We start from the raw sequence: 12630 nt of genomic DNA on the forward strand, positions 1-12630 counted from the left end.
TCATAATTGGACTTAACAATGAATTATGGGATACAATGAATTTTTCATGGATCTATGTCATTAATTTCGTAGAAATTTAATAGAAGATACATACAAAACCCTCAGACTTTTGTATTCAAAACTTATCTGTCAGTTTTTCATACATGCCACATTTTAAAGAGTGACCATGCTACACTGTGATAATACATAATTCTATAAACTGGCCAGAAATGATAGTGAAACATTTGTGTACTGTGCCTCTTGTTGTGTCGTTTAGTTGTTTCCTGGCCACTTTGCTACCAAGAAACATTCATCTCCTGGAAGGCTGCTTCCTAGTCCATACCACAAGAGCACAGGGCCACAACAAAATCATATTGTAAGAAAAAAATAAATAAAAAAGACCAATGAGATTCCATCAATGGGCAGAAAAATCCATAGTGACTCCATTGATGCAAACAATATTTAATTAAAAATAAAAAGAATAAAAAAATTTTAAAAAATAAAATTTTTATTTGTCCATCCAGTGGGAGGCATGACCATCTCTCAGGATTACACGCTTTCAAGCCACTAAGAACTCACACCTCCTAAGGATGAGGGTGGGGAAAAAAAAGGCTGCTGCTGCTTCTTTAAGGTGAAGGGGTGACTTTTTCATTGTAGGTTCTGTGTAGGTGGAGTCTTAGTTCTGTTCTCCTGCAGAAGAATCGTGCTTGCTATTTCTTTTGGAAGAGTAAAGATTTCTTTGGTGTCCATGAGTTTTTGTTCCTGTTTTGGATCATTAACACTGAAAGGACAGAATTCATGGGATACCTGGTTCCTGGGCAATGTGACACTGTCATCCTTCTTGCCAGTGGCTGAACCCACTGCTTAGCAGATATATAGGTACACTGCATTTCTGCATTCACATAGACAATAATTCAATGTCAGTATGGATAAACATCATGAGTTAACCGACTTTGAAAGAGAGAGGACGATAGTGGGTGCCCAATGGAGGGGTCACTCTATTGCAGAGATGGTACAGAAATTGCACTATCCCCTTTTGACAGTATCAAGAGTGTATCGGGAATATGCAATTTCCGGAATAACATTTCATTGTGGATAACGCTGCGGGAGGAGAAAGGTGGTGGATGAACATGGTCATTGACTTCTGTCTTGCATTGTTTCAGCCAGTCAGAGAGCAACAGTGGCACAAATCACCCCCGACTTCAATGAGGGAGGTGCCAGAAATGTGGGAGGTGCCAGAAATGTCTCCAATAAGGCCATTGGGTGATCATTAACCGCAATAGGTTATTGGGAGAGCTGCCGACCCACCAGAGTCCCATTGTTAACACCATGACACAGGACTCTATGCCTCGACTGGGCAAAAGAACATCGGCACTGGACTTTGGATGATTGGAGACAGGTCTCCTGGTCAGATGAGTCCTGTTTCCAGTTATTTCAAGCAGACGGGAGGGTGTGTATCTGGTGGAAACCGCACAAAGCAGGCAGGCTGTGACAGGTAGACACTTGGTAATTGTCTTGGGCATGTTCATTTGGCACACGTTGGGACCTCTGGTACATCTAGATGCATCTCTGAACAGTCGAGGTTACGTGTCCATCCTTGCAGACCATCTGCATCCATTCATGGTCATCATGCACCCCACAAGGCAATGGACTCTTCCAGCAGGACAATGCACCACCCCACAGAGCCGTGGTGACTAGAACATGGTTCGAAGAGCATTCTGCAGATTTTACCACCATGGAATGGCCTCCCCATTTACCAGACATGAACCCTGTGGAGCATCTTTGGGATGTTGTGGAAAGATCTGTTTAAGCTTTTTATTCTCCACCCAGGAATGTGACAGAAATATGGACAGCAGCAGCAAGCATGGATGGAAATACCCGTGGAATGCTTTTGTGAACTAGTGGACTCAATTCCTTGCCGTGTGAATGCCTTTATCTGGGAGAAAGATGGGCCTACCCATTACTAGGTAGGTATTCCATGATTTCTGTCCACTCAGTGTCTGTTAGTTACTGTGCACAGAGGCTGCCTGAGGTCGACATACAGGTAACATTGGTAGAGGTTATGAGACCAATCCTCCAGTTTGCCACAAAGACATATGTCAGTGTCAGAGAGTCCATTCGATGGAGCTTGGCATTTAGGAATCCATGGCCAGTTAGGAGGCACAAAGCAATATCTATTTGAATGGAACCGGGTTTTCACTTAGCAAAGTCTACCTTTAGGAAAAAAGCCTTGCGAACCAGACCTTTAGTTGAGTTGGACCATATGTCTGGCCATTTTGGAGTAGTTTGCTCCAGCATATAGCCTTTTCTGTTATGTGGTTGGTATGGAAGTTAATTTTTATACCCCTAAGTTTCAGTGGTTGGCTTTTCCTGATATATAATAACAGATCCTCTTGTAAGTGAAGTGTAGATTCGAGGGGAGGGAACCAGAAATCATTTTGCCACTGTAGAGACTGCACTACACATCTTAATAGTGGCTAGGAGAATCAGACACCATAATAATATGTGTAGTTTAACCCTGTTTGATGTTAATTGCCCTAGAATACCATGTCCCTGCACTGAAAAGATGGAATTGATAGGATTTTGCACCCCAAAAGGGGTGCAAAATGCCCCAAAAATTCACTGATTTGCTGTAAATTTCAAGTTGGAGAGGACGCACCAAAAAATCTCACACAAGGCACTGATAGACCTCAGGCTACTTCTGACTAGAACACCACAACACTCATTGCCTGTTAGTCCCCTATACAGACTACAGGAAGGTGATACACTGCAAATTACTCTCTCAATGGCAATGATCTTGGCATGGGCAGGTCACAAACAAGCTGTATCAGATAAGCCGATAATCCGACACTGGCAGACTAGTCTGCACAGGAACCAAAGAGAGGAAGTTTTTCTGGCTCACCTCCACATAGGGCACAGTCATCTTACACATGCATTTCTGCTGAAGGCAGATGACTACCCTATGTGTGAGAATTGTGGTACCATTTTAACCTTTCATCATATTTTAACTGAGTGTCCACATTATAGACAGAGCGTGTTTTTTATTTTACCGCTTTTAGTCATCTGGCTGAGCCTTATACACTTAGTCAGATTTTATCTGACAATGACCACGTGTCTTCTGTTTTTAGTTATTTAAAATCAGTTAACCTTTATACTTGTATCTGAAATTTACAGTTTTATTGCTTTATCTTTATTGTTATATTTTATAGATTTTTATGCCTTTATTATAATATATACTGTATACTGTGACCTAATTCTTTAGGTCACTGAAATTTTAATTGTGTACTTTTATGACCTGGTTTTGGTGCATTATAGCCTTAGTAGCTAATGCGCCAATAAAACCCAAAGCAAATCAAACAACCAACTTGCTAAAAAAAAAAAAAATGACCAAAAATATGTATATATTTATTGTAAGTTTTACTGATTACAACACTTTTCGATATAAAAATGTCAAACAATAATAAAATATTAATTTTGTATTGTAATTTCCATATAGCTAATTGATTCTCGCAAAATGTTTTAGTTGACTTTGGCTACAGATGCAAAAGCTCGGCAAATCTATGGTTCCATTTCAACGATGATTTGACAAATGAAGTTGCATCTCATTCTGCTAACTCTTTTCCCAATAAATTTATCGTCTTTAAATCCAATATGTGATCTATTGATTGTTAAGCATGGGAATGTCATTACATTAAGAAGCGGCCCAGGCAAAATTAAGCAGATGTTTGTTGAAAATGATATTCCTGTAAAATTGCTAGTGGAGATAATCCCTACACAGGCTGTCATGTAGGGAAGGGGATGGGGGAAAGGAAGCACAAAGGGTGCCAAAATAAGCACACTCAGCTGGATTTTCCATGTCACATTATACAAGATTATTTCCCAAATGCTGCTATCCATTGTAGATTGAAGTGCGTGCCACTCCACAATTTATAGCCATTGTCCGTTTAACAACCGGCTCGCAAATTTCTTGAAAATTTAACTACAGCTCACACAAGCCAGTGTTAGCCGGCTTCAGCACACTGCTGGCTACCTCCTGGATAAAAGCTGATTTCTGCATGTCTATCCTGCAAACACCCTTCCTCAATTTGAAGTTGTGCCCTCTCATGCATATTGAGCAAGTGTAAGGCTGCATCAGCAGTTAGCTTACCAAATCCATTCAAAGACTTAAACACCCCAAACAGATCTCCTTGCAGATGCCTACTTTCCAGTTGCTGAAATTTGCAGGAATAAAATCTTCCCTGGAAATAGTACCTGTTTGTTCCCCTCAATAATCTCATTACTCTTCTCTGTGCCTATTTCGACAGATCCATGTCTGTTCTAAAATGAGGTTTCCAGACCTATATGTATAAGGTGTGACCTAGCCATTACCTTATGCTGTTGTTATTTGTTTTTTAGGAGCATTAGCAACTAAGGCCATATTGCTCTGGGGATATGCGGTTGTCATGGGTTTGAACCCCGGTCTAATCAAGAAGCATGTGCTACGCACTGCTGCTCTTGCTCACCTGGCTATGGAGGCACCTACCTTATGCAATGGGATAATTCTGTACTTATTACAGCTGGAAAAATTGAATGGGGTTTTGTCAGTTATCATTGACAACACCCTAAGTCCTCGCAACTCATCTGGAATGCTGAGAGAACTGCATGGCTGAATGTCTAATTATCCCATATCTATTTCGGTCTCCACTACACAGAGTGTGGTACCAAACAATTGGTATCTTATTCCAGGATTACTGGTACCAATATGCAGTATTTTTCATTTTCCATTCATTTTCCACTGATAAATTTCATTTGCCATTTCTCAGCCCATCTGCTTAATTTTTTTTTAGATCTTGTTGCAGTATCATATTACTCTGATTACTGTTGTTACACACAGCCAACTTTTGTATCACCTGCAAACTTAGGCATTAAGCCTGGCCTGATATGCCTTCATCAATATTGTTAATGAAAATTGAAAATGACAGTGGGCCCAGTACTAAAGCCTAGAGGAATTCACTAATAATATCAGTCCAAGAAGAGTGCTGCTCATTAGTCTGTGCTTGTTAACAGGAGAGTTAACAAGCACAGACTAATCCCTGTTTTTACAGGGATGGGATACACTTATGTAGAAGAGTTGCAAGAATATTCGCTGATGCTATCAAGGCAGTGCCGGGTGGGTTGGAAAACGAATAACTTATGGGATACACAAAATAATACATTAACTAGAGCCACAGGTAGAGGTGAAGGTAATTCTTGCACTGCTTCTGTTGCAACATGCAGCAGCCTAGAAAGCAAGGTGTCGTGGATTTCATTCCCTGCTGTAGGTCATCATGAAACAAACAGTTAAATGGGCTGTATTAGGGTAACTAACAGTAAAAACAGGTGCATGTATACTTGCATGCACAATAATGATAGTAAATAAATTAAATGAATTTGAAGTACTAATTAAGTCGTTAATTGCAGACATTGTAGGGATATCAGAGATATGGTGCCAACTCAGACATAAGGATTCAGAATTTGAATATGAAGAGAACAATGTGTACAGAAAGGACAAAAAGAACAGGACAGAGGGGTTGATGTTATGCTCTTACTTAAGAAGCACATAAAATATAAGGCAGTGCATCCATTTGAAATGGGTGGCCAGAGCAATGTTAAGTCAGTTTGGTGTGACACAAGCACTGAGAAAACAAAAATGAGAGTACAGACAACTATACAAAGAAATAGTGGCCGGTAAATCAGAATGTCTTATAATGGGGGAAATTTAACTTTGCAGATATTGACTATAATTTGTGGGTTGGCCACTCACACACCAGCAAGACTTTCGATTTATTGAATGACTAATTTCTATAGCAGCATATTAGTTGAGGCATATGATGCAAGAAAGCAGGCTTATAGAGCATCAGCCAAAAAAAAAAAAAAAAACTTTCCCATTTCACCCATCCAGTCACTCCAAATGTTTGTCTAGTTCAGCCTTAAATTTATTTAAGCTATCAACTTCCATAACAACAGATGGAAGTCTGTTCCAGCAATCAACTACCCACTGGCTAAAGGCAAACTTCTGCACATCTGTTCTACAACTGTCTTTCCTCAATTTCATTTGATGCTCCTTCAGGTTCTTAACCCCAGGGGCTCACATCTGGTGAGTATGGGCTTGGCACACCCAGGGTCCTGAGCTGGATATCATCATTCTTCTCTTTCTTGGTGATTTCCTTCTCTCTCTCTCTCTCTCAGGGTAACTCGGGAATTTTTTTTTTTTTTTTTTTGGTTGATGCAGCATAAGCCTCAGGCTTCCTTGCACCATATAGCTAAAAATAATAATAATAATCTGAGCAAGGTTTGGTTTTGTTTTTTTTTTTTAGGAGCATTAGTAACTAAGGCCATATTGCTCCGGGAATATGCGGTGGTCATTCCCTGACCTTTCCGCATCCTCCGTATTTGGTGGTGACGGGCTCGAACCTCGGTCTAATCAAGAAGCGTGTGCTACGCACTGCTGCTCCTTCCCACCTGGCTACGGAGGCGCCTCTGAGCAAGCGGAAGTATCCCATCAGCATTGAGCCTGCTCGAACCATTCAAGGCCTTATACACCTCGATAAGATCACTTTGCAGGTGCCTAGTCTCCAGATGCTGCATCTTACAAAATTTAAGCCTCTCCTAGTAAGAGAACCCCTTTGTTCCTCTTACCAATCTTGTTGCCTTTGTCTCTGCTCATTCTAACAACTCTACATCCTTCCTAAAATGAGGCCTCCAGACCTGTACATAGTACTCTGGTGGACTGTCAGCGCTGCTTAGAGAACTTCATATCCGACTGCACAATTATCGCCAGGTCTTTTTCATTCTCCACCTCCCTGAGTGTAGTACCACACAGTTGGTATATTTCTCTTGGGTTACTGCCACCCATATGCAGTACTTTGCATTTGTCAATATTAAACTTCAATTGCCACTTCTTAGCCCATCTACCTAACTTTTGTAGATCCTGTTGCAGTAGCATACTGTCTTTACTATCATTAACAACCCTGCTAACAAGAGGAAGCAATACACTTGATCTGATTATCAGTAGCAATTCTTCATGCATTAAGAACCTGCAGATAAAAGACCCTCTTGGTGGCAGTGATTGCTGTGTGCTGATGTGGGTTTTACTTAAAGAGATAACTACTGTCAAGGGTAAAGGAAAGGGCTTTTGTTTCTGTAAGAGTAACTACAGTGGTGTCATATAGTTTTTAAAATTTATATATTAGAACCATTTGATGAGATTGTCAGCAGCAAATGCTGAATGGGAAGCATTCAGGGAAGTAATCATAGAAGCTACTAGGCTTTTCATATTAACTAAGAAACACCATTCCAGACTTAGACCTAAATAAATGTCAGATGAACTGATGAGACTTGTGGCTGAGAATCAATGTTGGATGCATATTAATTGTCTGGTAATATAGAAGCCTGTGTTAGATATAAACTAGTCTGTAATCAAGTCACAAAGGAGTTTAGGCAAGCTAAGACAGATTACAAAATGTCTCTGGCAAAGAATGGCAAAAAATTCAGCATAGACTTCTTTTCTTATATTAACAGTAGAACGAGTAGTTTAAATCACTTTGGTCTACTTCATGACAATGGTTTAACTTTTGTTGATCCTGCCCAGGTTGCTGTCAAACTGAATAGGTATTTTGCCTCTCTATTTATGCAATTCACCCATGAAGAGTTCTTCATGTGTGAATTCTTTATTGAGGGGAATTCCCGAAGTTCATCAGAATAAAACAGGAAGCCAATTGATTTTATGATAACTGAGAAGAAAGCAGAAAAAAAATTGTTCAGGCTCATCAAAAAAAAATAAATAAATAAATAATTAAAATAAAATACACATGGGGTAGATGGGGATTTATACAATTTTATTAGGGCAGGCAGCAAAGGAGATAAGCAAACTCTTAACCATAATTATGAGAGCATATTTGGATTCAGGAGAGGTCCCTCTGGACTGGAGGTATGTAAATGTATCCCAAGTTCACAAAGGGGATAACGTGTAATTATAGACTTATAATTACTTATAATTATAGACGAGTAATTAGAAGTTAGTTTAACTTCTTTTTTGAAGAAAATTAAGTCTCTGGTTAAAGAAGTAATGTAAGAACATGAAGACATGAATGCACTTTTACTGCTGTCGCAGCATGGATTGAATGCATAAAATAATATTGATATCTTATACTCTACTTGGATTTCAAGGAAGCTTTTGATACTTTTGCACAGATTTTTAGCAGTGTGCCATTAAGGACAACTTACTATTCTGGATAAAGGGATGGTTGATTGGGAAAGACGGAGTGTTTATTAATGGATGCTGCACTTCATTGATTAATATTAGTGGAGTCCCTGATATAACCTCATCAATATCATTTATTAATGATATTGATTACGTTATATCAGGGATAATATCTAATTATGCAGATGATACAAATGTTTGCAGGATGGTTAACTTTGTTGCTGCAACAAAATCTAAAATTAGGCTAATCAGCTGAGAAATGGCAGTTGAAGTTTAACAATGATAAATTCGCGGTACTGCATATGGGTAGCAGTAATCCCAAATTAATGTAACAACTGTGTGATACTTCACTCAGGGCAGTGGAAAATGAAAAAGACTTGTGGGTAATTGCGAAGTGAGATATGAAGTTTTCTGAGCAGTGCAGACAGGGTGCTAGGACAGCTCATGGGGCTTTGTCTATGATATACAGGAGCTTTGCTAGCAGGGACAAGGATGTGATTATCCTCCTGTATAAGGCTATTGGTAGGCCACGTTTTGAGTACTGCATACAGGTCTGGGGCCTCATTTTAAGAAGTATGTAGATCTGCTGGAACAGGTACAACCAGATTGGTGAAAGGAATCAAAGGGTACTCGTACCAAGGCAGGCTTCAGTTCTGCAAATTGCAGCATCTTGAGACTAAGGTACCTGTGAAGTGATCTGATCGAGGTTTTTAAGGCTTTGAGTGGATTGAGCAAGCTCAATGATGATGGCATTCTTCCTCTTGCTCAGACTATATGCATGAAGGCACATAAATTCAAAATGAGGAAGGATTGTTGCAGGATAGATGTGAGGACGTTTGTGGGTGGTTGATTGTTGGAACAAACTTCCACTACATGTAAAGGTGGGCAGTTTGAATAAATTCAGACAACTAGATAAATTATTGGAGGGATAGACAGACAACTGATGTGAGAGTTTCTTTTTTTTTTTTTTTTTTTTTTTCTTTTTGGCTGATGCTTTATTAGCTTCCTTCCTTACATCATATAGCACTAATAATATTAATAATAATAAAGAGGTCCGAATGGGAAATTCGGTGGAAGAAATACAACAATCTATCAGGAAGTCCCACAACTGGTGAACTCCAGGAATAGATAACATCCACAACTACTGGTACACGAAGTTCAACTGCACATATAGGCACATAGCTGAGTAGTTCACCCAGATAATAAGGGACCTTGTTACAATTGCACATACTTTGACTCCAGGAATCATCTATCTCCAAAGCTAAGGACATTACAAATCTAGCAAACTGCAGACCAATCACATGTCTTCCAACAATGTACAAGACCTTGACCATCTATATAACTAAGAAGTTATATACATGGTCATTTTGCTGGTTGGCCAGGACATCATGGCCAACCAGCAAAAGAGATGTAAGCAGATGACCAAAGTCTGCAAAGCACAATTGACCATTGATGCTGTGGCTATGGAGCAAGCCTTCAAGAAGCACCACAATCTGTGCACAGGCTACATTTACTACCACAAGGCCTTTGACTCCGTGCTCTGTAGCTAGTTGATAGAGACACTGAAGTTCTACAAAATCGTCCCTGCACTGACACACTTCCTAGAAGCAATCATGGCAAAATGGTGGAGCACCATCGAGGTCCAGAACATCACAACCAGACCGATCCCCATCAGAAGAAAAACCTTCCCTGAGCCCACTATAGTTCTGTTTTGCATTCAACCCACTGTTCACCATGCTCAATAACAGCAAATACAGATATACCCTAAAAGAAGGGAGGAGGAGGAACCTGTTCACCCTCTCTTACTGATATAAATGGGTGATATCAAACTCTATGCTACAACTGAGAATCAACTCCAACAGCCTCCAGATCGCTGAAGAATTCAGCACTGACATCTGTATGCAATTTCACATAGACAAACGCAAGACCCATGGATTACATCAAGGACATCTAGGTGGATGAAACTTCCAGCTGAAAGCTAGTGAAGAGATTGAAACCATATCCGGGGATAATGTTGACTCACCATTTAGAACACAAGGAGATCAAGGCCTGCTGAGAAACCTGCTAAAATCAAAGCAAGACCCATGAATTACATCAAGGACATCTAGTTGGATGAAACTACCAGCTGAAAGCGGTGAAGAGATTGAAACCATATATGGAGATGGTGCAGACTCACCATTTAGAACACAAGGAGATCAAGGCCTGCTTGACACTGGGAAACCTGCTAAAATCAAAGCTGAATGGTGGAAACATGATTACAGCCATAAACACTTATGCAGTCCCGGTATTAACGTATTCCTTCAGAATCATACATTGGGCAAACACTGAGCTCAGGGGCCCCAAGTGCCAAGCGATTTTTCTCTGCGAAATTATAGGGTGAGCTTTGAAAATGATATAGTTTTATTTCTGTTGTGCGATTTTGTGTGGTTCTTTGCCTAAAGTCTGACATGAGAATCCAGTAAGGGAATCTACCTTTCTTTTTTAGTACTTATATTAAATACTAACTTACTCTACTAACCTTAATAACCGCTTGGTCACTGGTGGCACTGCTCCTGCCTCCACATGGTGGGGCCGGTAACCTGGGAGAAGAAAGCCCCTCTCCCAGGGCTAAAAGGAGTAAATATGGACACCAATGACTTCCCACGATTAGAGCCAAAGAGCTCTCAACATGACAATCATGAAACAGATCATGACTTCTCAATGTCGAAAAGATTAAAAAAGGATGCAAACAAGCAGGAAAATGTCAAAAAGATTAAAAAAGGATGCAAACAAGCAGGAAAATGTCAAAAAGATTAAAAAAGGATGCAAACAAGCAGGAACCTCCAGCTTTCCTGATCATCCATTCTCTGTCTTCACAACCTGTCAGCAAGCTATGCCTTGAAAATGCAGCAGCATCTCCAAAAATGGTGAAACGTCTTCAATCTGGTGACTTGCTAATAGAGACCTCTCACCCAAGACACTCTTTAAGTGGAATTCAAATTCAAGTCACTCCACATAACACCCTAAATTCTTCCAAGGGAGTGATCAGTGAATGGGACCTGTTAAACGTTTCTGAGGAAGAAATAATCCAGGAATAAAGGATCAAAATGTAACTCAGGCCAAGAAAATCATGATACATAAAGTATCATGATTCCAACATGTAGCATAATTTTAACCTTCAGTTCACTGAATCTACCATCCTCAGTCAAAGCAGGTTATTTAAACTGCCATGTTCGGTCTTTTATCCCGAACCCTCTAAGATGCTACAAATGTTAGAAATTTGGTCACTCCCAGACAGCATGCTGTGGAGATGCAACATGTACAAACTGTGGTTGCAAAACTCATACTCAATCAGAATGTAAGGCTCAAACTCTGCAGTGTCCTAATTGCAGGGGCAATCATCCAGCATACTCCAAAGATTGTATTCTCTGGAGGTTAGGAAAAAAATATAGAAATACAAGACTGAAAGTAAAGTATCTTTTCAAGAAGCTAGAAGACAAGTAAAATCAAGCATGCCAAAAACCACTTATGCTTCGGCTACCCATAGTCACAAATCAGTAGCATGTCAGACAGAAGTGTCAGTCTCTCCTGACAAATCGATTGCTGACTGGGCTCGATCAGTACTATCGACTCAGCCTACATCTGAATCACAGTTAGTGGACCAAAATAATAATATGCCACTCTCAATTCCCACTCAAAACCTAACCCACAGTAAAGTGGCAGAAAAATTGCACAAACCAGATTCTTTGGAGGTGAAACGACCACAAGCAACAAGTGTGGATACTGATGATATGCCCCAACAGGAAGATTTTCTTGAATTATACGCAGATGGTGATATGGAAGATAAAAATGATTCAGGACGCTCCAATTTTCCCAGAAAAGAAAAATCTAAACTTGACCATTACAAACAACCCACGTATAAAAAGCTGATAGATTCATCTTCCTCTTGCAAAACTAAATAATGGAACATATTATCCAATGGAGCTGTAGAGGTGTTCACAGTAGCATAGGTGATATACATGAATTAATTCACCACTAGAAACCTCTTGCAATGTGCATGCAAGAAACTAATTTGACATCTCTGGTCTCAGTTTCAATCAAAAACTACACTGTATTCAGGCAAGACAGGGCTGACACCAATAGCGCTCATGGAGGAGTAACGATACTCATGGATTCAAGAATCCCCTCCAGATGCATTCCATTACAAACATCCTTAGAAGCCGTTGCCACACGTGTTGTTAATGGTATCACTCTGATATTAGTTTCAATTTATCTTCTGCCTAATCATCAATATACTATTCAGGAACTCGAAGATCTTGTTATGCAGTTGCCATCTCCGTTTTGTTTACTAGGAGACTTTAATGCACATCATCCATTATGGGGTTCCCCAACCTCAGACAGACGGGGTAAGCTTATCGAAATGCTGATCGATAGACAGAATTTAACATTAC

At 39.9% G+C, this 12630-nt stretch overlaps 1 protein-coding gene across 1 annotated transcript in view; it reads left to right on the forward strand.

The window, feature by feature from the left end:
• LOC150088120 (uncharacterized) overlaps window positions 1-12630 on the forward strand; it is a 1786788-nt gene that overhangs the window by 1171949 nt on the left and 602209 nt on the right. The gene's annotated exons all lie outside the window — the stretch shown is intronic.

This window comes from Mastigoproctus giganteus, chromosome 3 (genome assembly GCF_048544385.1).
Source record: "Mastigoproctus giganteus isolate SK-2022 chromosome 3, ASM4854438v1, whole genome shotgun sequence".
Taxonomy (NCBI): domain Eukaryota; kingdom Metazoa; phylum Arthropoda; class Arachnida; order Uropygi; family Thelyphonidae; genus Mastigoproctus; species Mastigoproctus giganteus.